At 54.1% G+C, this 24996-nt stretch overlaps 2 protein-coding genes across 2 annotated transcripts in view; one reads left to right on the forward strand and one right to left on the reverse strand.

Annotated features, from left to right (window-relative positions):
• Window positions 1-287, forward strand: part of SERHL2 (serine hydrolase like 2) — a 248975-nt gene extending 248688 nt beyond the window's left edge. Inside the window, exon 13 of the mRNA XM_056137495.1 lies at window positions 276-287. The gene's annotated coding sequence lies outside the window, so the exon portion shown is untranslated. The remainder of the gene's footprint in view (window positions 1-275) is intronic.
• The window catches only part of PACSIN2 (protein kinase C and casein kinase substrate in neurons 2), a 102605-nt gene extending 85929 nt beyond the window's left edge, over window positions 1-16676 (reverse strand). Inside the window, exon 1 of the mRNA XM_056137488.1 lies at window positions 16584-16676. The gene's annotated coding sequence lies outside the window, so the exon portion shown is untranslated. The remainder of the gene's footprint in view (window positions 1-16583) is intronic.
• Window positions 16677-24996: the final 8320 nt, after the last annotated feature.

Here is a 24996-nt window from a genome sequence, read left to right on the forward strand (position 1 = left end):
CATGCAAAACATATGCGTGTCACGTGGGCCACGTCCCAGCCCTAAAGTTTTCATTCCCCAAAGAGACAGGGCCAGGAAGAAAATGTTCCCGCTTAGGGGCAAGAGACACAGGGTAGGGCACTTGCCATGCACGTGCACGGTCTCCTGAGCCCCACCAGGAGCGACCCCTGAGCACAGAGCCAAGAGCAAGTCCTGAGCACCTCCAGTGGTATGGCCCCCAAAAACGCTTTACAAAAATGTTCTCGCATAACATTCTATGGGCATTTCTACGGCAGCCCTGGGCCTTCTCCAAGCAGCGGCCTCAGGAGAAGCACCCCCCACCCCTTCTTTCCTAGCTAGCCCTCAGCCTCTCTGAGCCCAGCCCTCATTGCATACAAGGCATTGGGGACATGGAAACAGGGCATCTGGACCAAAATTCACCTCGGTGCACAGGAAATTTTTTTAAATTATGATGCCAATGATGGTTGTGAAGTAAAACACCAGTTCAGCAAGGGAAGAAAGTCTGGCGACCAAAGCAGGCTGGGGGAGAGGCCTGGGCCCTCCACACCGCAGAGATGGGTGCGGCTCCCTTGGGACACGCCGGCTCCACAGTTCAACCCTCTCATCCTCCAGCTGTGATCCCAGAACCCAGAACGGGGTCTGGAACGTGACAGACACTCAAACATTGATGGAAGATATAAATACGACTCTGTGAACCTGTCAGAATCTCGGGCAAAAATGTTTGCAACTGTATTGGAGGGAAGAGAGTCTATTTACATAAAATTCTGAGGATCTGAGACGCAAATATAGAGCAAGAAATCCTAAGGATTCCTGCCTCATATTTCAAACACACGACAACGACAGGGACAAATGGAGACGTTACTGGCGTCCGCTCGAGCAAATCGACGACTAAGGGGAAGTTAAGTGATAAGTTTCAAACACCAGTGCTCAAAGTCCTGAGAGCAGGGAAGCAAACGCACGGAGAATCCTAACCCAAAGCAGAGCACTCCTCGGGAAACAGACTGGCCCGTGCAATTGCCAGCATGTGGCCCTGAGCAGATAGACGCCCCCGCGTCTATCTGCTCAGGGAATGGGCTTTGCAACTAGAACTGAAATCAAAGAGGACATAAAAAAAAATCAATGAATTAAAAATAACAACTTGGGTCAGGGGGCTAGTTCCAGGACAGAAGTGAACGCCTTGCTTGCAAGCATGAGGCCCTGAATTTGATCCCCAGCGCACACAGTCACCAAGCACCACTGGGTGTCACCTTGGTGGTTGCCAGCACCACTGGAGCCGAGAGCTAAACCATCAGGCTCTCACTGTGGGCTGAGTACCACGGGGAGTGGCCCTCCAGCCTCTCAACAGTCCTATCCTCATCCTGCGTTCGAGGTGACTTAGTGACCTACTCAAGGCCCCACAATGCACTGAGCTGGGAATCAAGGCCAGGAGACCTGCCCTCAGAGTCCCACATGTAAGGATGCCTGTCTTAGACCCACGGTGTAGGGCTTCTCCCCATCCTCTGAGAGGGAGAGTGTCAGGGTCCCCCCAGCTAGGCCCCCTCAACAGCAGACGCTTACAGAGGCCTGGCAAGCACAGCTCCAAAGCCTCTGAGATGCTGGCAGTGTGTCACCTCCCAGAAAAAATGACCCCCTCCATCCACCTGGGGGTTCCAACGGGCAACAGTGTGCACCTCACCCCTCACACCGTTCACATTCAAGTTTCCTCAGGCCCTTCACATTCAAGGTTTCTCAGAAGGGAGATTGGAGGCAGCTTTTCTCTTGACCACTTAACTTTTGAACTATTTGTACACACTGAGCCTGCAAGTCCCAGTGAAAGCTACAGACGGAAACACACAAGACATAGGAAAGAAACCTTCAAGAAAGGCGACTTTCGGATCCTTGGAAGAAGGTATCACAGCACAAACTGCATGTCCTTCTCTCCCGGAAGGGAGCATAACATGACGCTCGCCAAAGCCATGCCACCAGACCCTGCGCCAGGCTATTTCACTTGGGGCGCCCCGGGAGGGGGGGCAGATGAGACCCCTCCCCATCCCAAAGGACCCAGCCCCGGAAGCCGAAAACCTCCAGAACTCAACTACCGCCATGCTCACGGTCACTCTCCACACGCTTGGGCTGAGCCTCACCCACGAGTAAACCACCTTTTCCTGGACACTTCATAGGACACACCCTACCCACACTCCAGGAGTAACGCACCACTTCTGATGGGATTCAAAGTAGGAGGCAACCAACCTTAGAAGGAAATATTATATAATTTCAGTTCTGCTCTAGGGCAGGGATTGGGATACTGGATAGAAATACCCAAAATATGGTGGTGGGAAGGTGTATGGTGGTGAGAATGGTGTTTGAATATTGAATGTAATCAAATACTGTGAACTACTTTAGAAAATTTAAAAAATTAAAATTAAAAATAAACAATAATTTTTTAAAAAAAATTTTAAGATGACACAGAAGCTTTACGTGCAAGAGTCCCGACTCAATTGCCAACAACACAACATTTCCCAGGATGGCTGGAGCGACCCCCAACCCAAGCAAGCAGCTGGGAACACCCTAAGCACCACCAGATGTGGTCCAAAACCAACAAAACAAAAAATAAAGGAAGGTAACAGGGCAGTCCCTCCTCCGATCAACTTCAGCTCCATGCCTCCAAGAGCAAAGAGGAAAGACATTCAACGGCAAGAGAAGCCTCTTTCACGACAAAATTGCACAAACCCATCTCACTCCATTTCTGTAAAAGGAGACACGCTGTGGCACTCAATGACCCTGCCACACTGACTTTCCCCCGACTTAGGGGAGGCAAGGACAAGCCCGCTGTCCCCCACCCCCGGAGGAGTCCCATCTCTGGGCCTCAGGCAGGGTTCGGGAAACTGGCTCTGCGTAACACAGAAGTTTGGCAACACAGAGCACCCCTGTCCAAGCTGGGATAGTGAGGACTGAGGGTTGCTAAGGAATCCAGCTCCTGGTCAGTGACCAAAGGTTCTGTCCAAGAATAAATCAACCTTGTTCTATGCCCTCAAGCCAGTGGCTGAGCCAAGGTTCAGAAAATAAAATGGGAACAGTGGGACAAATCTAGGGACACTAGATGCGAGTGCCTGTGAGGCGTCATAGCTGCCACGGGGCTTGGCTGCGAGGCCATAAGGAGGTCCTGGGACATACAGCCAGCCCCAACCAAAGCCTTCACCACACACACACACACACACACACACACACACACACACACACCCAACAGCTCAGCCAGTTGCCCTTGGCAACAGCCAACCTGAACAAGTTTAGGCTTCTGAGGAAACCAGTGCAAAGTACAACTTCCAAGCGTGAGGTAAAAAACAGACACTCAGGCGCACAGCAAAGCATTATTCTAAAATTTGGTTTATTGACAGAGTAAACACAAGCGGAGAGGAAAAACAGGAAGCTTGGCAGTGCCTCACCCAACAATGCAGCTAAATCAGCCCTCCAGCACTGGCACCCGTGCTCAGGGGGATGGGGTATGATTCTCAACACCGCCTGGCCCCCTGAGCACCAATCACTGGGCATGACCCCAGAGCTAAGCTAGGAGCCTCCTACCCACCCCCCGCAACACCAGGTATGATCAAAAATGGGGGGGAGAGAGATTACTCCTGGGAAACGAATCACTTGCTAGGCGTCTGTGTCGTCTGTGACTAATTCCTCTTATTCCCCTTTAAGATGCAGTGATGTCTGTGTTTTGGCTTTCTCGTGAATGTCAGCCTTTCTTTGCTAGGACAAGAGGAAGTAAGAGAAGAGAAGGTCTGACCATGGTGAGGGATACGAACTAAACGGGATGTTTAGTGAGGGGGGGCGGGGAGGTGGGGGGGGAGAACGACAAGGCCATGGCACAGCAGAACTCCAAGGGAGGAACTGGAGCATAAAGGCTAAGGATGCCCACCCGACTGCTGCACCCCTCCTCTCCGTGCTAAGTAAGTTTTCCTTTGCAGAACCCTAGAACCGAGCCCCCAGATAAACAGAATTCTACCCAGTCTGACGGGAAACAACAGACCACAGAAGGAAAAGCAAGCAGCCCGAGGCAGGGAGAGAGCTCAAAGAAAGGGCTGCAAAGCAGGCCCAGGCTGCCAGGACGAAGTCCCAAGTCCTAGCTCCCTGCACCACCAAGTGCATCCAGCAGCATCACACCACTGGGCTGAGCACGGGATAGTCTAGTCCAGGGGCCAGAGAAACAGTTCAACAGGGGGAGTGCGTGTTCTACAAGAGGCCCAGGTTTCACGTGGAACCACAGGGAACCACCCTGGGAGCACAGAGCCAGCAGAGTTGCTGAGCTAAGTGGAGAGGGGAGGGGAGGGGAGGGGAGGGGAGGGGAGGGCAAGGGACAGGAGGGGAGGAAGGTAATTCAGCAGTTTGCCAAGAATCACCAGGAGGCAGAGCAGTAACAGCATAGTGGGTAGGCCGCCTGCCTTGCACACAGCCAACCTGGGTTTGATCCCTAGAACCCCGTATGTTCGCACCAAGAGTGATCCCTGAGCACAGAGCCAGGATGTAAGCTCTGAGCATTGCTGGGTGTGGCCCCCAAACAAACAAACAATGACAACAAAAGAATCAACAAGAATAGTCCCTGGAGCCCTGAGCAAAGCTTGGGAGAATCCCCCGCCCCCCCAAAAATAGACAAGTCAGCAGCAGCCCTTGGTGAAAGGACACAGCAACACCAGAACAGAACAAAACAAGCGAACGAAAACCGAAGGAGAGAGTGCCCCATCCCCACAAACCCTGACACGCCCCCGAGCCAGCCGTGTGCAGGGATGAACAGAAGAGGGGGTTTGGGGAGGGAGAGCAGCCCCCATCCTGGTGCAGAGGACCCCTCCACAAACATCCGCCTCCTGGCAGATGGTTCCCCAGCATGTAAAGGAGAGTCCAGGAGACCAAACGAGTTCTGAGAAAGACTGGTTCCAGGTACCACGGCGTCCAATCAGGGACCAGGCAAAGGAAGGAATGCAACCACAAACATTTACAAGCGAGGGGTGTAGAACATTAGCTCGGGTGATTAATACATAAAGTGGGAAGGACTTTTTCAAACACGGTTTCTTGCTCTTGAAAGTAAAACATTTAATTCAAGTAAGTGATATACAGAAACCTAGGAAGGAAATGTGACTCATTGAAGAAACTACCTCCCAGATAATAGGAAGTTCGAGAGGCCGAGACATCTTAAAGAGAAAGAATCCCTGTTTCTTCACTCATAAATATCAGCAAAAGATACCTACATGCCACAAGGTCAGAGTCTCCAACACTCTACAAAGTTCAGGCTTTTTACGGGCTGCATCCTCAGCATCCTGTGCAGATAGAGCTGAGTCCCTCTCCCCACTTTCTCATGGAAATCCAGAACCCAAATCAGAGTAAAAACAACTTGAGCGTTTGGCCTCAATCATCAGAAGGGCAAAAAAGCGGTCTTTAATCCAACTTTTTTGTTTCGTTTATTTCTGGGCCACACCTGGCAGTACTCCGGGACCTTATGTGGTGCTGGGAATTGATTGAATCCAGGTAGGCCTTATCTGCTACTATACAGCCCTTGATTTTGCCTTTCCTGGGAATTTATTCCCAGGAATTAACTACACAGATTTAAAAAAAAAATAAGGAAATAAAAATGAAAACATAAACTAAAAATACATCTTCAAAAGTAAAAAAAAAAAAACCCGTGGAAATAACCTAAAATGTCCAGCATTGGGGGAATATTTTAATCTCATGACATAGACAGAATGATGCAATCATTAAAATCCCTGTAGGCTGAGGGTGGGGTGCATGCTTTGCATGAAGGACTGGCGACCTCCCCCCCAAGAAAAATATAACTCTGCAAAGACAACAATAAGAACACACCAAAAAAATGTGTTTTAGTGAAGTACAATAGTTTTATTTAGAAAAAATATGATGAAAGAGGAGGAGCAGAGAGAGAGAGAGAGAGAGAGAGAACAAAAGCTTCTCCAGAAAGGAAAAAAACCTGAATTTTTGTTTTACAAGGTTCAGGGTAAAAGTATAACAGTGCAAATCAGTGAAAAGGAGACAGGCAGAGCTGAGTTGCCTCCCCCCTTTACAGCCTGGGTGACCTTGGGCTAAGCCTAACTCTCAAATTCAAACCGATAATCTCCTGCAGCTCCAGGGGCGGAGGAGAGGCCAGGCTCCTCTCTGGCTTCACAAAGCCTCACCAAAAGGTAAGCAGGTGGCAGCTACTACTTCTGAAATACATTTTGAAACACTTCCCTGTGAGGCCGGAGAGGCAGTACAGCAGTTAGAGTGCTCACCTTGCCCGCAGGGCTCAATCCCTGGCACCCCATAAGGTCACTGCCGCAAGCGCAAAGTCATCTCTGAGTGCAAGTCAGGAGTCAGCCCTGAACACTGCTGTTCCAAGCAAAAGCAACCCTCTACATGTGGAAGGTGAAAGACGGGGAGCACTCTCGGGTCAGAAAGTTAATTTTTACGTTGAACCTTCAGTTTTTAAAAAGACCTAGAAGATAAAAATTCTTCTGACACAAAAATGAGAATCACAAGCATGAAAACAAACAACTACTCTGATTCACCAGGACAGAGCTCTTCATTTGAAATCGAAGTCAATGAAATATAAAGGCTTTTTCTTTTTTTCTCCCACTTTATGTAAACACGTGGTCCACAAAGTTGTTCATGATGATTTGCCACGGGCATCCAATATCCCAACCCCGACCCCACCACCACCGTCACCTTCCCTCCACCACAGTCTCCATTTTTCCAACCACTCCCCATGCCTGTCCCCTTAGCAGGCCCGCAGTATTTTATGGTGCTTGTTACCATTAAAGGGCTAATGGAATAATCAAAAAACTGTAATATGAAGTTTTCACAATTTCACAATTTGCGAATTTTCACAATTTCAGGGTACTACACAAAATGAAAGTGCTGCAGAAATGTGACTTTTCCCCTGACTAAATGCTTCTTGGTAGCATCTAGCACTTTTTTTTAGAAGGGCTCCCAAGTTCAATCCCCGGCACATCACGACACCCGACCCACCGCCCACCACCAGCAGGAGAGCTCAGAAGAGCACACTGCAGCCCAAATAACAAGTAGCCCCCAGTCCCAGGGTATCATGGGGAGGCGCCCCCAAAATGTCAGAGGAAGGTGAGACAAGGGCACCTCTCAGCCAGAAGCTCTGGAATGTCCGGGCTACCGGCCCTCTCACCACCCCTGACCACACCCCCAGCTATCTAGAAGCCTCTTCTCTGCATTTATCTCCCTTCCATGTAAATCACTGCAAACTTCCACGTTATCGGCACCAAATCAGTCCTGGATCCTGTCCTCAAACTGCAGACCCGGTAACTCTTCTGGTTTCACCATTTCTGAGAGCTGGGGAAGGAAAGTGACATGTACTTTCATGCTTGAGGGGGAATGACTCAGAAGCCACTTAGTAAGGGTCAGGAGGGTCAAGCTGGGAGGGCCAAATCTGAGCCCACCTGTGAAAGTCCCTCATGGCACAGCTGCAGTCTGCGGTACGGAAGGTGGTTTCCACGCTATCTCACTCCAAGAATTAAATGACAGCCCTGAAGCTTCTTGTATGGTCCTAAGAAGCCCGAACCAGGGGTGACCCCATCCATGATCTATAACACCCACCAACCTCATTGGCACTTGCCCCAGGTCCTTCACGATGGACCCCTTTCCTATGCAGAAACGGCAGCTGCTTAATCAGAACACTGTCCTGTCCATGCTAAGTGCCCACGGAAAGTCAGCTCCAGCCTCAGTCGGGGACAAAACCCACTAATAGAGGCCCGGAGGTCCTCGTGGGGAGTAGAGCCTGATCTGGGGTTCCCCTGAAGACCACAATTCAGACTTGGCAGGCTCAGTTGGTGACAACATAATTGAGCGCAGTGGAACACAAATGCAGTTTAAAATATGCAGATGCTCACAAGCTACAATGTGGATATCAGTTCATAATAAAAGTTCAATTAATTCAGCAGGAAACTTGAAAACCCTGACCACCATTTATGCATACATTAAAGACCCCCACAGGGGCCCCAATTACTAGGGTCTCTGGAAGCTCTGGACTGGGCTGAGGCCCATGAGGGATCCTGGCAGGCTGGCCTCAAACAAGACCACCGACCCCTCCACCCCAGAGCTCTCCCTTCTCCCTTCTCCCTTCTCCCTTCTCCCTTACAGGCCTGCTGCAAACACAAGGCTGATGGAAACTTCCTGGCAAACTGTGAACAGCCTGTACAACCTGGCTGTTCTATTTTGATTTTAATTATGAAGCTGTTACGTAACAACTAACTCCAAAAGTAAAAGGTTAACAGTAGAGTTTGGAAAACAGGGGAACCTTCCCTGATTCTACATCCTTGCCTCCACTGCGGTCTTCATTCTCAGCAGCATAGGTTCAGCCCAGAATGAGGCTTTCTATAGCTGCAACGTTCCGTGGGGGGCGCAGGACCACCCACCTGGGGTGAGGCACAGATGGCGTGTGGCAGGGCTGCCCTCGGCACTTATATCCACTCTCAACCCCCGTCCCAACAAAAGGGACAGAAGCAGACACAGCTGAGAGATGGGAGGAAAGAGGAGGCAGCGTGGGGTGCCAGGAAGTAAGGACCTGCACTGACCCCGGCAGTGTACCCGAGACCAGGGAGGTTCCATGTATGTAGCTAGAGGAGGTAAAAAAAAATCACTCACTTTACCAGGGTTTTCCCAGGGTACTGAATAACTGAGTGTGTCCGACCACTTCAGTGGGTATTGTGCGCGGAGGGCCATGGGTGGCACCCCTGAAGTGTTCGGGTTCTTTGTGTCTCCAGCTCGGGATTCTCACAACAGAGCACACAAGCCAGCCCTGCCAATCATCTACCTGGTTCCTTTAATGGTCGGCTCTAGTCCAGCAAATTCATTGAAGCAAACACTCTTCTTGGGACAGCGTCAGAGTCACTGAGCCAGCCAGAGCCCAGCCCGCGTGGGTCAGAGCTCTCGGGCCTCACCTCCCTCAAGGTGGCCTCCCACCGCCGCCACTGCATGAGGATGTGGGCTGCAGTGTTCCCGTTGGGGAAGATGTTGAAGGATGTGGCCAAGGACAAGACAGTTACACAGTGGTGGAGCCGGGGCTCAGACCCATGTCAGCTCTGTATCTTACTGCAAGTATGAGCATTTTTTTTTAAACCCACTGGAACTAGCAATGAAATTTATACACGGACTGCATGGGTTTAGAAGCACAAGCCGGAGGGAAACAAAAGCAGAACCCCGGCAGCTGCTTATCACCAACCAAAAACATAAATGCAGACAAACAAAACAGATTCTGGGTTGAGGCCAGCCTCACTCTGGAAGCCTGACTTCATAAGACCACTGGTGGCAACACTCCAGCCCGTCAGACCAGGGTGACTTGGTGAAATGAGGCACCCAGGGCCAAAAAGATTGCACTGGGCTTACGGTGCTTGCCTTGCCTGCGGCCGACCCTGGCCAATCCCCAGCACCACCTATGACCCTTGTCAGGAATGACCTAAGATTAAGAAGTAGCTCCTGAACAAGGGACAGAGTGATAGTACAGTGCTTACGGCGCTGACCTTGCACACGGCTGACCTAAATTCGATCCCCAGCGCTCCCTATGTTCCCCGGGAGCCACCAGGAGTGATCCCTAAGCAGAGAGTCAGGAGTAAGCCTTGAGCACCACCTAAAGAAAGACGTAGGCCCTGAGCACTGTCAGAAGAGGTCCCAAACCCCAAAAATGAATGAGCCACCTGAATCTCCCTTCTCCAAAAAGTGTCCTTTCCTGCATCTTCTGTCTGAAACAACCCCAGGCCCTACTCCAGGAGGAGGTCCAGAGTCAAGCCTGTCACATATGGCCAACGCCGGCCTTCCCTCCCTCCCCCCTCAGCAGTCCCTCTCTGCAAGCCACTGTCCAACCCCCTCAGACACAAATATCCTTGGTTGGCTCCTGGCAGTGCTCACAGGACCACAGTGTCGGGGACAGAACCCAGGGCTCCTGCATGCAAGTCTGTGCTCCGGCCCTTTGAGCCTCTCTCCAGTTTCCCCACACACATACTTTACAACTAAGTCAGACAGCTGGACAGCACCTGTGAACCTGGCAAAAGCAGTTGAAAGTCACCTCCCTGAAGGTCAGTTCCCTGCAATGCCCCTAAGGCCGTCAAAACTAGCCCTGTGTACACACCTACAGCCCCGCTCCAAGAAAGGTCAGTCTTCGTGGCCAGTCTCTTAAGAGTCACCTTAATCTAAAATCTAGAACCAGGGGGTTGGAGTGATTGTCTAGCAGGTAGAGGGCTTACCTTGCATATAGCCAACCCTGGTTCGATTCCCGGCATCCCATATGGTCCCCCAAGCACCTCCAGGAGTAACTCCTGAGTATAGAGCCAGGAGTAACCCCTGAGCATTGCCGGGTGTGACCCAAAAAGCCAAAAACAAAATTTTTAAGTAAAGATAAATTAAATCTAGAGGCTGTGCCCACGCAGTCGGGATGGTCCCTGCCTGCCTCCCCTCAACCCTCAGATGCAACTTTCCAGGTCAGAGCTAGATGCTCCCCTGCTGGCGGGGGCCGCCCCAGGCTTGCCCTTCTTCCTGGGCCTTGCCTCCCACCTCCATGTTTTTAAACCAGGCTTCCCCTTCGGCTGAGTCTCTCTATTTAGTGTTCGGAACTCACTGGCTGCCTTTCACCCCCACCCGTTCCTCATTCTGGCAAGCAGCGTGCTCAGAGAAGACAGCATGTGACATCATATGTTCAATGTCTGCTGCTCTCTCGGGGACCCCAAAGCACAGCACGTAGCAATAGAACTGTATTCCCTCCTCCCAAGCTGAACAGCGAATGCTGCCATCTCTCCTTACAGGCTTCAGATGCAACAGAGGGGCGAGCCCGGCCAGACCCAAACACTCCACAATTGAGAAATACTGTGGACCACCCTATTATCTTTGTGTTTGAGACTTCAAAGCATCTGTAGTATGAAGATTATTTTTTTCTTTTTCTTGTTTTTTGTTTGTTTGGTGTTTTTGGCCACACCTAGCAGTGCTCAGAACTTACTCCTGGCTCTGAGCTCAGGGATCACTCCTGGTGGGTTTGGAGAATCATACGGGGTGCCCAGGACTGAACCTGGCCAGCTGCATGCAAGGTAAGTGCCTTACCTGCTGTATTATCTTTCCAGGCCCCAGGTTTTTTGTTCTGGTTTAGTTTTTTGTTTCGGGGCTACACCCTGCGGTACTCAGGGGTTACTCCTGGCTCTGGACTCAGAGATCACTTCTGGAGTATTCAGAGTATCTTTATGGGGTTCTGGGGATCAATCTCAGGTAAGTTGTGTGCAAGGTCAGTTCTTTACCTGCTGCACTATCTCTTGGCCCCTTTTTCTTTTTTTCATTTGGGAGCCATTCCCAGCAGTGCTCAGGGGCTACTCCCAGTGTCATGCTCAAGAGATGCCAGGCTGTGCCAAGAACTGAACTGGGGGTTGGCCATATGTAAGGCAAGGGCTTAACTTCATACTATGTCTCCAACTCCTGTGAAACTTCAAAGTTAACTTTTTTTTTTCACATTCATAAAAGCTCAAACTGATATAGTTCAAGCTGAAAATTAAAATCAGCCCATAAGGTATTAGGAATCTGGCAGGAAGGCCACAGGAAGCCACCCTAGACAGTCAGGATCAACTAGCGCAATCCACATCAAGTTCTCAAACCACCCAGAAGTTCGAGTCAGGGAGGGGCCTTTCAGGCTCCAGGGAACGTCTCATCTGTGAGAACATATTTGGATGAAACAAGTCAAACATTTGTAATTTTCACTTAACATTTATTTCACAAGTTTCTCAAGCGCTAAGCAACTGAGATGCATCATTCCAACGTACTTTGATCAATAAACATTAAACAAGTCTGCTCAGAACACCTAAGCCCGACCAATACATCTTCGAAATAGATGACAAGGAAAATAGCAAAAACAAAATACGTAACCTTTTGACAGGCAGAAAGGTGTTTAAGAGATCTAAAGTCAGACAAAAAAGCCCTTTCAGCAGATGAACAAACAGTTTCCTTTGCAAGTGACACATTCTGGGATATTTATAATGCCAAACACAACTCATAATGACAACCACCAACGAAGCAAACCCTAATGGAAAAACCCCAAGCTGGCAACCAGCAACCTGGTTCTGGTCCCAGGACAGGCTTCTGGTTGTGTGACCCACCACAGTGGCGGCCAGCGATGCCCTATCCCTTGCCGCGAACAGGAACACCCATCCCCACCTACATCACTCTGATATGTTTTGATGGCAAAAACTTTTTTACAAAGAAGCAGTAAAGTGCTGGAGAGATAGCACTGTGGGTACAGTGCTGGTCTTGCAGGTGACAGACAACCCAGGTTCAATCCCCAGCATCCCATATAGGTATATAGGTGCCCCCGAGGACTGCCAGGAAAGATTCCTGAGTACAGAGCCAGGAGTAACCCCTGAGTATCACCAGGTGTGCCATTCCCACCCCACCCCACCCCCCAAAAAAAACTTAAAAAAAGAGGTGAAAAATCTTTGGAATTTGAAATGTATCCTCCATAAATATAAAATATCATGGGATCATGGGGAAATAAGTGGCACGCGTATTAGCAGGGAAAGGCAGTTCTGACTGGCAAGTTTTAATCTGGGTCGAGGACTCATACATGAACCACATGTGCTTTCTGGAAAGGAGTTCAGAGCTTGTTATCAGATTCCAGAAGTTATGAATCTCGAAGCCCCTCAATTTACAGATATGAAAACTGAGTCCCTAAAGTAGACCTGTTGCCTTAGGCCCTGAGATGAAACAGGGGAAGGTTGGTCGAGGCCCAGGCCCTCATCTCCATCCACACTGCTCCTGCTTTTCCCATCCCATTTCCAAGGCACACAGAGCATAACACACAAGCCATGTGATGTCTAAAATGACACAGACTTTCTATCGCTACTTGCCTGTCCCCTTTTCCCTCTTGTTGCTATTATTGGTTTTGCTTTTGGTTTTTGTTTGGGGGCCATACCCAGCAGTGCCCAGGGCTTACTCCTCTATACTCAAAGGTTCACTCTTGGCAGGGCTCAGGGGATCCAACGGGGTGCCAGGGATCAAACCTCGGTCAGCCACATGCAAGGCACGTGCCCTACGCACTGTACTACCACCCCAGCCCTTTTTGCTATTATTATCTCAAGCAGTTTAGTGGTGCGAGGGACCTACCCCAGCCATACCCAGCAGTGCCGGACTGGAATGGCACATGGTGCTGGGGACTAAACTCAGAGCCTCTCATGCCAGCCAAAGCACGTGCTGGCTCTGACAAGTGAGCCCCATCTGGAACTCTTATTTTCCCTAAGGCTTCTTGCTGAAAGTTGATAGTTGAAACAGTATTCATTACTGTAGTCTCATTTCTATTCAGTTCAGTGCTTGGAGCTGGGAAATATGTTATCTTTTAATATAGAAGATATTTTTTTAACTAAAAGTAGTTATATGTCAATTACAGTTCAGTTAAAAAAAATTTAATTCTAGGAAATAAGAAGAGTACATGGTACACTGTTTTCTCAAACAGACATGCAATCATGAAAAACCAGGTGATCCATAATTTGAGAGGTGCTTTTCAGTTTCACTTGGGTTTTTAATCAATATACTAAAATTGGTGCTCTTAGATAAGCTTTGCCAACTAAGAAAGTTACCTTTGAAACTCTGTAAGTTCAAAGTTACTTTTGGAACTACACAAATGCCAAGAATGTTGCAATGCACAGAATACTTCCAGAATTCTTCTGTTGAGACTCTCTCAGTCAGCAAACATAGCGTAATTATCTGAATACTGAAACCTTGGTGCAATTCCTTTAGTGTCCACAGGGACCCCCACAGACACCCTGAGCAGTCTCCGTTTTCAGGTATGTGAACAATCGCTGGCAAGTCTCAGAGAAAGAACCCTCCACCTGAGGAATGCAAACTGACTTCACTAGCACAACTGCCTCGCCTTCAGGTATGCAGCTGCAGTTCCCAGCAGCGCACTGGAAAAAAACTAAGCCAGCACTGCACCACGTGACTGTGGTCATTACCCCCGTAATCTGCAGGGTGGCCTCACAAAGCTGCCATTACAATCAGATGGCAGATAAGGCAGGCCCCAGTCAGCTGGGACGTTCAGGTGAGCGTGAGCGTGGCCGGAAAGCAGCTGGGAAACGCCTTTGTCATCTCTGCACACCATTTCTGTTATTAAGGCCTCTATGGGACATTACATATTCCGTAACACCCCAGAAATAACTGATGACCCTGTCTCTAACTCCGCCACACGGACTTTCCAACGAAAGGACCCTCTGTTCCCACTCCAGAGCCAGAGAGCCTAGGAGATGGGGACCAGGCACAGAGGGGAAAGACAATCTTATCTCCCAGCGGCAGGCTGTGCTTGAAACCCAGATACTGCTTTTTAGCTGTGCATCTCCCTAGATCTAAACAGTAGGAGGCGTTCCTACCCTTGAGACTCAAGTAAATAAAGCATGAAGGAAGAATACCATTTCCATTCAGATGAGTTGTTATTCTCTCAAAAAAAAAAAAAAATGAATAAAGAGTGCAGAGCTCAGCAAACCTCTACCTTACTTTCCCGAGTAGTAAATATCGCCAACCTGAATGGTCAGTTTCTTGAAAGCGCCAAGGCACTTGACAAAAACAAAAACACAACACAGAAAAGTGGGCGATGTAGCAGCCTCGGAAGACGGGGCTCACCCAGGAGGTTGCTGAAACGCTAAAATCAAGTTCTAAACGTTTGCACATCGAGTTTCCCCGGAGGGGATCAAGTGAGCCCCAGGCTGCGTCTCTAAGAGGCGGCTGCAGTCAGGCCTTCACATCAAGCGAGACTCGGGCCGAAGAAAGCACAAGGCTGGCTTCCAGCAGCGCCCACCTGGTCGCTTCCGTGCCCCCGGGCCCTCCCGCAGGAGGGCGCAGGAGGGCGGGAGCAGAAGTGCAGGCTGCAGGGGGAAGTGCAGAGGCCGCAGCACAGCAGCACAACTCGGCTGTGAGCCACTGGCCCGGGCTCCAGCTCTGCCTCAGGGCAGTGTGCGCCTGCGGGGTGGAGCGACTCCAGCGCAGCTGCGGACCCCCGGGGCCAAGGCAAGGGGGCTGAGGGGCGAGCCTCAGCGGGCGAGGCGAACTGCAGCAAGCGCGCCCCCCACACCTCGGGCCCACCTGACTCCGAGGCCCCCCGGGAAAAGAAGAGCCCTGCGCCCACCAGCCCTAACCTCGCTAGCTGCCCCTGTCCCCCGCCCCCAGACCCCTGCAGGCTGGGAAGTCCAGAGCCTTGGGAGGACACCCGGTTTCCTTGAGGCAGGGCAGTGGGGAGAAACTGGGGGGGGGCAAGTGCACCACCCCCACCCCCGACCCACCCCTGCCCCCAGCCAAGCTCGCCAGGGCTGCGCCCCTCCACCCACCCCCGCGAGAGGGCAGGAAGTGGAGGAGCGGGCAAGTAGCGCCCCCAAAGAAACGCCTCCGCCCCCCCAGGACTCCCCACCCCGCTGCCCACCCTCCCTCACGCCCTCAGGGCGTCCTCCCAGGTCTCCCGGTGACACCAATCGGGTCCTGCTGGTCCTGCTGCGAGGCCAGGCTCAGACACACTCTCACACTCACACTCGCACACTCACACCTCACACCCACGCACTAGCCCATTCACATGCTCTCACGCTCACACCCACTCACACACAACCACTCACACCCTCACACCCCTCACATCCACTCACACCCACCCTCAGGCACTCTCACACTCACACCCACACTCACCTCACACACTCCCATCCTCTCACTCGCAAACACACCCACTCTCACACTCACACCCAAGCTCGCACTCACAGCCAACACCCACTCACTCCCACGTTCACACACACGCTCGCACCCACTCACGCTCACACACGCCCTCACGCTCGCACCCTCACACGCTCCGCCCTCACGCCCTCACCCGCGCACCCTCACCCTCACTCTCACACTCGCACCCACTCGCACTCGCAGTCTCCCACTCAGCCACGGTCTCACTCACACACCCTCGCACGCACTCACACTCTCACCTCACACCCTCACGCCCTCACTCACACCCACTCACACTCGCGCTCTCAGTCACGCACTCCACTCACCCACGAGCTCACTCACACACTCACACACCCTCACACTCGCACCCTCACCCTCACCCTCACTCTCACACTCGCACCCACTCACACTCGCACTCACACTCAGTCTCACGCTCAACTCACCCACGAGCTCACTCACACACCCTCACACTCGCACCCTCACCCTCACACTCGCACCCACTCACACTCGCACTCTCACACTCAGTCTCACACTCCACTCCCCCACGAGCTCACTCACACACCCTCACACTCGCACCCTCACCCTCACACCCACTCACACTCGCGCTCTCAGTCACGCACTCCACTCACCCACGAGCTCACCCTCACCCTCACACTCGCACCCACTCGCACTCACACTCTCAGTCTCACACTCCACTCCCCCACGAGCTCACTCACGCCCTCACGCGCTCCCCCGCCCCCGCCCCCACGGGGCCAGGAAGTTGGGCGCGCGGCCCGTCGAGCTCCCCGCGGACTCCGGCCGGCCGGCCGCCCTGACAGGGCGCGGGCCCGGCGGCCGACGGCGCCCCGCGTCCCCCCTCGGCGGCGCCAACCGCCCGGCGCGCCCCTCACCTCGGCCGCCGCTCGCCCGCCGACCCGCGAACTGCGCTGCGGCCGCGACGACGCCTCCGGCCCGGCCGCTGCTGCGACGCTCCCGCTCCCGCCCGCCCGCTCGGCGCCGGCGCCAGCCCTCGCTCCGGCCGCGCTCACCGCCCTGCCCTGCCCCGTCGCGGCCGCTTCTGCCGCCAGCGCGCGGCGCCCCGCCCCCGGCGCGCCCGCTGGGCTCGCCCCATTGGCTGCGGGGGCGAGGCCCCGCCCCGGGCCCCTCCGGCGCCCCTGATTGGCTCGCGGGAGCCGAGGGGCGGCGCCCCGGAGCGCGCAAAGCCGCCTCCCGGGCGCGCCATTTGCGAGCCCCCTTGTCAATCAAAGGGGTCCCGGCTGAAGTTTCCGAGCGGACGGCGAGGGTCGCTCTCCTGGCGTTGCGCCAGGGGTGGTCCCCGGGCTAAGTTCCCCCGCTCGGCCGGCGCCCTGGGGTCAGCAGGAAGGGGTGGCGGGGCAATACCGCACCTATCAGGGACTTAAGGAAAACTAACGTTTCTTTTTTTCTTTCTTTTTTTTTTTTTTTTGGAAAACTAATGTTTCTGCAAAGTTTCCTCTCCTGAGCATTTGGAGACGCCGAAGTGAGGCTTTGCTCTGAGTCATAGATGCTCTGCTTGTGCCGCCTTCGTTTAAGCGGGCAGTGGGGTGACGCGCGTGTGTGTGTGTGTGTGTGTGTGTGTGTGTGGTTCAAGGAGAAAGGGATTCTTTTTTGTCTTTTTTTTTTTTTTTTTTTTTTTTTTTGCTGGCAGGGAGGAAGGGGATACCACCCAGCAGTGCTCAGGGGTTATTTATTCCTGGCTCTGTGCTCAGGAGTGACCCCTGGCGGTGCTCACTTAGACCATATGCAGTGCCGGGGTCTGGGTCTGCAGCACGTCCGAAAAATACACCTTAACCCCTGTCCTACCTCTCCAGCCAGAACTCACTTTATTTCTCACTTTTTTTTTTAAATTTCTCACTCTTAAGATAACCTTGATTGATGCAGTAATAGTGCCATTCTACAGTGAACAGCTGAACTCTCACCAAAATTTACTGGGCATATCCTGGGTACTGCTTCCAGTAAATCCTAGGTAGTAGTGGGACACGTGTGAGGGTAGACCCTTGAGACTGGCCAGGAGGTGACCCAGAGTCCTGAGAAATAGCAGAGTCAGAATTAGAATCGAGATTAGTTTGACACCCTATGGCAACCTGGAAATGTTTTGGTGGGTTTTGTTTGGTTTGTTTTTTGTTTTGTTTTGTTTTGTTTCTTTTTTGTCACATCCAGCGATGCTCAGGGGTTACTCCTGACTCTGCACTCAGGAATTACTCCTGGTGGTGCTCAGTGGACCATATGGGATACTGGGAATCGAACCTGGGTCGGCCGCGTGCAAGGCAAACGCCCTACTTGCTGTGCTATCGCTCCAGTCCCGGCAACCTGGAAATGTTTAAAGAAAGAAATTGGGGTCGGAGCAATAGTACAGCAGGGAGGGCATTTGTCTTGCACACGGCTGACCCGGGTTCGATCCCTGCCATTCCACAGGGTCCCCCGAGCACCGCCAGGAGTGATTCCTGTGTGCAGAGCCAGGAGGAACCCCTGAGCATCGTCAGGTGTGACCCTCCCCCTTAAAAAAAAAGGGAAAGAAAAAAATAAAAAATAAATTGGATACCAAGTGGTGGGAACATTCCAATTCTACTGCCTGTGGATGGGCCTAGGGGAGGACCCACAGCTCTGAGTCCGGGCACCCCTAGGTGCTGCTCTCTGTCACAGGATGAGGAAAACACCCGCCATGAAGGCTTTGCGGGGAAGGAAAGGGGGTGAAAGAGGCACAAGCATAGCTGGTGGCTCTGGGTTCCAGGCTCCCGCGAGAAGGGCCGGCTGGCTCTACAACTGTTCCGCTCCCTCCTTCCCCTAAAACTGTCTGTTGGGGGGCTGGAGCAATAGCACAGCAGGTAGGGCGTTTGCCTTGCATGCGGCCGACTCGGGTTCGATTCCCAGCATCCCATATGTTCCCCCGAGCACCGCCAGGAGTAATTCCTGAGTGCACGAGCCAGGAATAACCCCTGTGCATCACCGGGTGTGACCCCCCCCACAAAAAAAACCTGCCTGTTGGCCAGGGGGTCTGGAACGGAGAACCAGGCTGACCAGGTCAGTCCTCAGCCTGCTCTTTCCCGCTCAGCAGCCCGGCTACTCCAACAAGGCACGACCAGGATGGGGTCAAAGGCAGAGCATGTGCCAGGCCTGGGCCAGGGTGGGACCCGCAGTCCCTCCCATCCACGTCCACTCCCAGTCCAAGCCGCGCTATAAAAGTAAGTAAGCCAATAAAATCAAATTGTGGGCAAGTCGTTTCGACAGCCAGGCCTCGGTTTTCTCTGCTATAAAATGGGGATGATTGGGGCTTAGGAAACCGCCCGGGCCGTAGATCACACGCTGCCCTCAGGACAGAGCGTGGCAGATGGCGGTGGCGAGTGTGCCTGGTCTTGCCCAGTCACCCCGCGCATTGGAGACGTGCTCCCAGGGCCTCAGGGGAAACAGATTTTGTTTTTAATTGTGATGAAGTGAGAAGAAGAAGGGCCAGAGAGTGATGGCTCCGTTCCTGCTCTCCAGCGCCGGGGCCTGCAAAGTGTTAACTGCTGGGCCGGAGAGCACGTTTCTGAGCGTACCTTGGAATGAGGCTCTCCCCTCGGAGTTGTGCAAAGCTCGGAATTCCTCGTCAATGTGTCACTGATTAGGAGGCCAGGCCCCGCCCCTCCGGCTCGTTTTGGTTTGGTTCCATCACGTCTGCTCACATAAAACTGTACCAGCAAGTACATAGCTCCGCTCACACGTGCCACACGCGACTCCGTTTCCCTGGAAAGCCAAAGGCCTGGCGCCTGTCCCCACCCGAAGTCGGGCAGGACTTGCTCACGGCCCTGGATGCAGACTCCAGTGAGCCTGCCCACATCGGGACCAGCTGTCCACCCCCGACCCTCGCTGCCGAATGAGCCCTTCACTCCAAAGGGGGTCTTCTTGGGGCTGGAGAGAGAGCACAGTGGGTAGGGCATTTGCTTTGAGTGCATCTGACCTGGGTTCGATTCCCAGCATCCCATAGGGGCCCCCAAGCACCGCCAGGAGTGATTCCTGAGTGCAGAGCAGGAAGAACACCTGTGCATCGCCAGGTGTGACCCAAAAAGAAAAAAAGGGGGTCTCTCACTCTAAAGGAGGTACCCCGCTCTGAAGGAGGGGTCCCTCACTCAGAAGGAGGTCCCCTACTCTGAAGGGAGTCCCTCACTCGGAAGGGGGTCCCCACTCTGAAGGAGGTTCCCCACTCTAAGGGGATCCCTAACTCCAAAGGCGAGCCCTCACCCTGAGGGGCCCCTTGCTCTGGGGAAGGCGGTCACTGTCTGGACACATTCTGCTCTGTCTGACACGCTCGTGGATTACCAAGTAGGGGGCAGGGGGCGGGCTGACAGGGTGTCGCGCTGCCGCTCCCGAAGGGACCCTGTGGTCTCTGCCAGTCGCCCCTTCCTTCCGCCGCTGTTGCTCAGGAGGCCGAGGAGGCGGCCAAGAGTGGGATCTGTCCGGAATCCCGCGTATCTCAGCCTTTCAGATTCCTGGGGCAGATCAACTGAAGGTCATCCTGGACGGAAAACAAGCCTGCCTTGAGAATGTCTCCATGGGCGCCTCCTTGCGTGAATCCCAAACAGAATGAGGGGGTTCTGGGTATTTTGTGAATTTCCAAATTCGCAAGCCAGAGTGAGTGAAATGAATCTTCTTGTAGGGGCCACCACTGGTTTCGGCGCTTGCCTTGCACCCAGGTTCAATCCCTGGCGCCCCATATGGTCCCCTGAACACTGTCAGGAGTTTTTATCCCCAAAGAGTGCTCGCGCCCTGCTCACTTTAGGACAAATGAGTATTACAGACTTTAACTTGGACTGGAGTGATAGCACAGCGGTAGGACGTTTGCCTTGCACACAGCCAGCCCGGCCGAGCCGGGTTCGATTTCTCTGCCCCCCTCGGAGAGCCTGGCAAGCTACCGAGAGTATTCAATATGCCAAACACAGTAACAAGAAGTCTCACAATGGAGACGTTACTGGGCCCGCTTGAGCAAATCGATGACCGACGGGAGGACACACAACTTGTGCAGGAAGTCATCCACCACTCCTGTGAATGAACATTTGGGAAGGGGCGATAAACTAGAGGCCGCCGAGAAAACCCACTGTCGGCTGGGTTTTGTTCAAAGAGTCCACAGCCACCAAATGAACCATTTTCACAACACCGAGGAAAACGGTGAAGTCCCAGTTGTTTTCTGGCTATGTTGCTCTGTTTTCACTTTCCTCTTAATAATCATTTTTGGGGGCGTGCTGGAGACATAGTTCAGCGGGCAGGACACTCCCCTAATGCGCGGCTGATCTGGATTCAATCCCCGGTGTCTCACAGGGTCCCCTAAGAACCTCCAGGAGTAATTCCTCAGTGCGGAGCCAGGAGTAACCCCTGAGCATCGCCGAGTGTGGCCCCCAAACCAAAAATTAGTAAATAAGTCATCAACTTTTGGGGGAGGCTCCCAACTCCCCCCAGTGTTCGGAGAATCAGGAACCTTTTTTTTTTTTTTTTTGCTTTTTGGGCCACACTGGCAATGCACAGGGGTTCCTCCTGGCTCATACACTCAGGAGTTATTCCTGGTGGTGCTCGGGGGACCCTATGGGATGCTGGGAATCGAACCTGGGTCGGCCAAGTGCAAGGCAAACGCCCTCCCCTCTGTGCTATCGCTCCAGCCCCAGGAACCATTTTTGGCAATGCTCGGCCAACCAGGGGCTAGAGAGTTACTGTAGTGGGGATGGCACTTTCCTTGCACGCGACCGACCCAGGTTCCACCCCAGAACCCCATAGGACCCCCCAAGTCCACCAGGAGTGATGCCTGAGCAGAGCCAGGAGAAAGCCCTGGTCACTGCTGCTTATGGTCCAAAATCAAACAAGCAAACAAGCTTGGCCACCTGGGCTGGCTGCTCCACGCTGGGGACCCCGGAGCCCCAAGTACACGGCGCCTCGAGGGCCCTCCTGGCGGTGCTCGCGGGCCTCCAGGACTGTCCCCAGCGATGCTGAGGGGACCGGACCAAGGCCTTGTCCACACAGGGCCTGAGTCCTGGTCTCTGCGCCTTTCCCTGATTATCTGAAGGCTGCAGCTTTGGGGACGGCCTCTGTGTGCCCAACATCATGGGGATGGGCCAGCGGGTGCTCGCCTGGCATGTGGCCAACCTGAGCTGGATCCCTGGTATCCCATACGGTTCCCCCAAGCACCGCCAGGAGGGATTCCTGGCCTGCCAGGGCGCCCGTGAGAAGGAACAGCGGGCAGAGAGGGAATCGCCAGCACGGACGCCTGCAACCCAGGGTCCTGCCACTAGGCACCTCCGGCCTCCAGTCCCCGCCCAGGCTGCAAAAGGGACAGTGACAGAGACGTGGCTACCCCTCTGGTCTACGCCAAGGAAAGATGCTCTCGCCAAGAGGCGGGTATGGGAGAGGCGGCCCTTCCTTTATTAGCCTAGAGGGATGCTGGAACTTTCTCCCACCTCCAGGCCACCCACCATGCTGCCTGCTCCTCCGGCCATGGCTACTCTCGGCCCCCTTCCCACCCCACCTCAACCCCTCCCTCTGCCCCTGCCTCCCACCAAGCCTGAGACCCCCTTGGAGCCCACCCTCTGGTTCAAATAGCCTCCTAGAGAGGGGCTGGGGAGGGGGGGCAACCCCAAGTCAAGTTCTAGCCACTGCCCTGGTCCCCCCATTTCCTCCTCCCCCTCCAACTGGGCCCCGCATGGCAGCTCTCCCCAAGCAGAGGGCAGGGTGACCCCCATGCAAGCCGCGACCCCATGGCCAGCAAGGGCTATTTTTTGCTTCCACACCATCAGATGTGACCCCCAGAAAACAAAGTCTGAAGACCCCAAAGGATGAGGCGAGCACTCCCCTCCCCTAGGGGAAGACCCCCGTGCCCCACACGGGCCCCCAAGCTCATCTCCCAGGCCCTGCCCCACTGCCACCCACCCCCACGACCCTCTGGCGATCAGCAGGCATGAACCCTGCCCTTGAGCACTGGGTAGGGAGCCGAGGGGGGCCACTGGGTGGCTTGGGGTGTCTGGGAGAAGCAGAACCTCTGGCAAAGATTAGTGGGTGTAGGGGCTGGAGCGACAGCACAGAGAGGAGGGTGTTTGCCTTGCACACAGCCGACCCGGGTTCGATTCCCAGCATCCCATAGGGTCCCCCGAGCACTGCCAGGAATAATTCCTGAATGCAGAGCCAGGAGGAACCCCTGAGCATCGCCGGGTGTGACTCAAAAAGAAAAAAAAAAATCTCACCGGGACAACCACGTGCTCTGCCCCTAGGCCCCTCCTTACTCTGCACCAAGGAGGACTCTGGACTCAGCCCTGGTCGGGTGCCCCCAGCCTCTCTCTGGGCACCTGAGTCCCGGTGGCTCCAGGACCCCCCTGGGCCGGCCCCCAGGCCCCACACACGCCCTTCCTGCTGTCCTCTGCCCCGGGGTCAGGTGCGGCACGTGCCTCGCCTCGTTCTTGAGGCTGCCAGCAGGATGGTGTGGGCGTGGAGCCCGCCTGCCTGCCCACCAGGACTAATTACAGGTTCGGGCACTCCTGGGGGGGCACTCACTGTGGCACCGGAGCCAGGCCCCCAGCTGCCAAAGAGCAGAGGCTGCACCTCCAGCCCGCCCCCCTGGGCTCCAGCCCCGACCCGCCGCAGATGCGGGCTTGGCCAGGACCCAACACCCCCACCCAGGGCCTATCCTTGCCGCCAAGTGTCCCCCAGCAGCCCAGGTACCCACCCAGCACCCCCGAGCAATCAGACCTTCCTCGGTGAGAGTTCCAGGAGGACCCCACAGCCCCCTCCCCTCTGTGCCAAGGCATCCCCCTCTTTCTTTTTCAGGGGGCCACAGCCGGCGATAGCACAGAGGTAGGACGTTCGCCTTGTGCGCAGCCGGCCCGGCAGAGCCGGGTTCGATTCCTCCACCCCTCTCGGAAGAGCCCGGCAAGCGACCGAGAGTATCTCGCCCATACAGCAAAGTCTGGCAAGCTATTTGTGACATATTCGATACACCAAACCCAGTAACAACGAGTCTCACGATGGAGACGTTACTGGACCCACTCGAGCAAATCGATGAGCAATGGGAGGACAGTGGTACAGCACTACACCCAGTGATGCTCAGGTATGGTGCCTGGTGCTGCTCGGAGGACCACCTGGGGTGCCAGGTTCAAACCCAGGTTGGCCATGGGCAAGGCAGGCAGGCCTGCCCCTTTCCGGAGACACAGGAAGTCAGCCGCCTCGTCTCCCCACTCGCCCCACGGGGACAGAAGGTTGACGCTCTTCCCTCCGCGGAGATGCCGGATGGGGAGGCTCCCGGCAGCCGCGCAGGGGACCGGCCTGGGAAAGCCCCAAGTCAGGCCGAAATCCGGGTCACGACTGAGGCTGAGAACAGAGGCTCAGGGGGCAGCAGCCTCGCCCAGCAGGGGGCGCGGCGCTGGGGTGGCCAGGCCTGGGACAGCCGCCCACCGGGCCCGACGGGGCCACGCAGCCTGGAGTCCACGACCCGCAGCCGCCCATGGGGTGGGCTCTCCGCAGGGTGCTCCTCCAGCAGAGGCTCCGCCTCCTGCATCTCAGGCTTTGTGGAGGAGAGAGGGAGACACGGTCAGCTCCAAGGACCACCACCTTGATGCCGGACAGTAGGGACGCGGGTGGGGGGGCATATCCAGCAGTGCAGGGGTCACTCCTGGTTCTGTGCTCAGGAGTCACTTTTTTTTTCCATTTTGGGTCACACTCAGCGATGCTCAGGGGTCAGTCCTGGCTCTGGACTCAGGAATGACTCTTGGCGGTGCTCGGGGACCCTATGGGATGCCGGGGATTGAACCTGGGTCAGTCGTGTGCAAGGCAAACGCCCTCCCTGCAGTACTGTTGCTCCAGCCCCGCAGGGGTCACTTCCGGTCGTGCTCAAGAGACCGTGTGTGGTATGCAAGATCAAACTGGGGTCAACTGCGTGCAACGCAAGTGACTTTCTCACACTCTACTATCTTTTCTGCCCTCGAGGAGACGTGTGTGTATGTGTGTGTCTGTGTGTGAATGTGTGTATGTGTCTGTGTGTCTGTGCGGTTTATGTGTATGTGTTGGTGTGGTCTCTGTGTGTGTCTATGTAGTCTGTGTGTGTGTGTGTGTGTGTGTGTGTGTGTGGTCTGTGTCTGGTCTCTGTGTGTGTGTCTTTGTGTTTTGTGTGCATGTGTTGGTATGGTCTGTATGTGTCTATGTGGTCTCTGTGTGTATGTGGTCTGTGTGTGTGGTCTGTGTATGTGTCTATGTGGTCTCTGTGTATGTGTGTATATGCATGTGTGTGTGGTCTCTGTGTGTGTGGTCTCTGTGTGTGGTCTGTGTATGCATCTGTGG

The sequence above is a fragment of the Sorex fumeus genome, unplaced genomic scaffold (assembly GCF_029834395.1).
Source record: "Sorex fumeus unplaced genomic scaffold, SorFum_2.1 ptg000125l, whole genome shotgun sequence".
Lineage (NCBI taxonomy): Eukaryota > Metazoa > Chordata > Mammalia > Eulipotyphla > Soricidae > Sorex > Sorex fumeus.